This window comes from Chiloscyllium plagiosum, chromosome 40 (assembly GCF_004010195.1).
Source record: "Chiloscyllium plagiosum isolate BGI_BamShark_2017 chromosome 40, ASM401019v2, whole genome shotgun sequence".
Classification (NCBI taxonomy): Eukaryota; Metazoa; Chordata; class Chondrichthyes; order Orectolobiformes; family Hemiscylliidae; genus Chiloscyllium; species Chiloscyllium plagiosum.
Genome location: NC_057749.1, coordinates 18167977 through 18171588, shown reverse-complemented (window position 1 = coordinate 18171588; position 3612 = coordinate 18167977).

The following is a 3612-nucleotide window of genomic DNA, read 5'->3' as shown; positions in this document are numbered from 1 at the left end:
CTTTCCTCTTCCTACCCACATTGTTGGTAGCTACATGAACCACGATGACTGGACCTTTCCCCTCCCACTCCAATTTTCTCTGCCACTCAGAGGAGATATCCTGAACCGGGGTATCAGGCAACACAGCTTTTGGGACTCTCAGAACTCTCGGAGGACCTGAAACTGAAGTGATAAGACAAATCTGTGATAAAATATAAACCAAGGACACATTGCAAGTGACTTTCATGCCTTATTCATTAATTTACTGAAAGAAACCAAAAGCAATCAATTTAGAATTATGCCGTTAATGAGTCCTCTCCTCAAAATGATCCTACCACCATATACATTACAAACAGAAATAGGCCATTCAGCTCCTTCATCCTATTCCACCATTCAATAAGATCAGTGCTGATCAGTTTGAGTCAAATTCTATGTTCCATCTATTCCTATAACCTTCAGTTTTCCTGATTAACATGACTCTATTCACCTCAGTCTTACAATTATTCAATGACCTACCTCCAGTGCACAACCTAGACAGACAAAATTCTCAGTTTCTGGTCATCCCTTAATTTTAAAACAGTGCCCCCTTTGCTCTAGACTGACCCACAGGAAGATCCTTTTCATGGTCACCTTGTCCAGACCATCAGGATCTTATCCACTTCAGTCAGTCACCTCCCCCCCCCCCCCCCCCATGGAAACAAGCCCAGTCTGTCCCCCCTTTCCCCATAACACAACCCACTCATTCCAGCTCTCCCTCTGGTAAACCTCCTCTGAACCAATGTATTTACATCCTTCCTTCAATAAGGAGACCAAACCAGCCCACAGTATTGGAGACATGATCTCACCAATGCTGTGTGGAACTGAAGCACAACATCCTTTAAATTTATGTTCAATTCCTCTCAAAGTAAAGGGTTGGATCCATTAGTTTCTTGATTACTTGCTATATCTTTGTACTATTGTCTATGCAGCAGGGCACAGAGATCCCTCTGCACCTTGGAATTCTGCACTCATTCTGCATTAAGTAGTACACTGTTCTTTTTATTCTCCCTGCAAACACATGTATCTGCTTGGAGCCTACAGTCACTGTTCAATATACACTCTGAGGTTCCTAATGTCCCACATGCCACAGGATCAAACCTGCTTGCCATTTACTGAGAATAACCCAAGCTATCTGCGCAGTATGGAAGTTTGATGCAGATATAGGGACATATCAATACCATCCTGTGAGATGCTGGATACTCTGATCACTTCCTGTACATTGCAAAACCTCACAAAAGGACCTCATTCACTACCTTGGCCCTGAATGGTTCCCTCAGATTATTTGAGAAAGGAAAGTGAATTGATCACTTTGAACAAAGGCTAAAGTTAGTTGTCCCATCCTGCTATTGTGGAGTAAATCTGCAAGCTCCACTGACACAATGATGGCCCCAAGAGAAAAGTATATTTTGCCCACCACCACACAGATCAGTAAGGTGATATGTGAGTTTTAGTACCAGTGTGATGCCAGGTATATAGGCCATATGATCTAACAATTGGCAGGCTGTATCTAACAACTGGCTACAGGCTACAAGTGTTTAACCAGTCCAGGCCCACGAGCCCCAGAGAGGTATAGTCACCATTCAATGTGATTCTGCTACTGGACATCACTTCATAAATAATCCAGACTGCGCTACAAGTAACACAGGAAACTGATGTAGGATCATTGACCAGGCTCACAGAGTGATATATGCTCAGATGTTGGAAACTACATTCATCAATATTCAGGACCCTGTTTAATGTGGCCAAGAGGCATTTATACAGATATTGCACACTTTTAATAAACCTTGACTTCCACGGCAATGCACTGACCAATCAGAATCCCCCACTCTGCTCTGAGAATTAGGAGCGACAGTTTAACTGCATCTCATGCCAACCAATCAGCACCTGTTTCTCATGCTGTATGAAATGCTGCCTCTTTTGTTTTTCTCGTCTATTTCTTGGTTCTCGTTCTGTTCGGTGTCAGACAAAAGGCTTCACTATCTCATCCTCTTTTACTCACACAAGGTCAGAAACTCACTGTAAACTGACCACACAGCACCTCCTACAGAATCAGTTCAGGAATCACAAAATATTGTAGATTAAGTGAGGTCCAGAGGTTCTGAATGACACTGACAAGACAAAGAATGGTCATTCGGAGAAGAAACATTTGCAGAAACGAGTGAAGATCGCGGGAGATGGTATCACATTGAACCATTGGATGTGATTGTTTATTCAGGACAAACGGTATCAGACAATGTCAGATTGATGCTGAAGAGGACTCGACTGAGCTAGAAGTAACTTTGTGAAGATGAAGGACATGTTAATAACAAGAAAACTCAAGCTCACAACAAGGAGAATACATATAAATTCCAGCCTCCTGTCTGACTCAGAAACCTGCAGAATACGGAAAGGTCTGCAGAAGAAAATAGAAGCCTTTGAAATATAAATGCAAAGATATCCACAGCAAATTCCAAATCCACAAGCTGGATTTGGTTGAAGCTGCAGGTACAGAAGGGACTTTAAAGAGTGATATCCAGGAAGGTTAATTGCAGTGCTTTAGGCTTTTAATCAGAGTGGCAGAGCTACAGAGATCTCTCCGAGAGGGGAATGTGGGGGCTGGAGGGGACTGCCCTGGGTAATGATGTTACAGAGCGGTTAGGGATGGGTTCCAGTGGATTGTGAGGATGGGGTGAGACTGACGAGGATGGACTGTGACAGCAGATCAGGCATCTGCAGCTACAAACACCAACGTGTCACTGCAAGCCCTTCTTTCCTTTGAACTTTGTGTAATACCTCCCAAACTATCACACTTCCTCCTGAACACTGAACTTCCACTATGCCTGACCGTGAAGTGCATCACAATCTGGTGCTGCACTTACCTCCTGTTTCATTGATGTTTCAGATTCTCCAAAACAAATTCAACTCTAAACCATATCAAAACATTACCTTGGATTCAACTGAGGGATGGGGGGGAAGAGAAATAGAGAGAGAGAGTGTGTGTTGGGTAGTGACAGAGAGGAAGGCAAGTCATCACATTTATTTATTCTGTAGAGACCATTTACAAATTTCTCTTTGAATTCTGACAAAAGCTGAACATTTGTTAAATCTGGCTTCTTTACGAATTTTGTTTGTTTTCTTTAAAATATCTCCAAAAACAGCAGTTTAAAAGGGAGAAGAGCAGACAAAGGAAGTACATGGTGAGGACAGTACAGGAGAGAGAGAGAGAGAACCTGCACAGTTACTGCCTTTGCTGTTTGAATTCATATATCGCTGGACATTGGAGTGCTTCTGGGAAAATTAACAAACAGTGAAATTCACAACTAATCTTGGAGGAACTGTTGGGCGAAGTTCACAACACAGAATCAGATAAGTTAATTGTTGTTTTAAGTCTGTCCAAGAGAAAGGCTGCAGTAGTGAGTATAGTGGATTCTTTCTTGATTATATGTTTTTGGAGATAAGTCTCTTGATTAAATTTAAAATATAAGCCATAGCTATTAATTTAACCTGGGGTAGTGTTTGTAGAGGAATACAACGGTGTTATTTTCTGGGTCTGTAGATTGTGAAGGAGCAAAAATGACCTTTGCAGTGATATGTACTGCTTGTCAGATGTGGGAG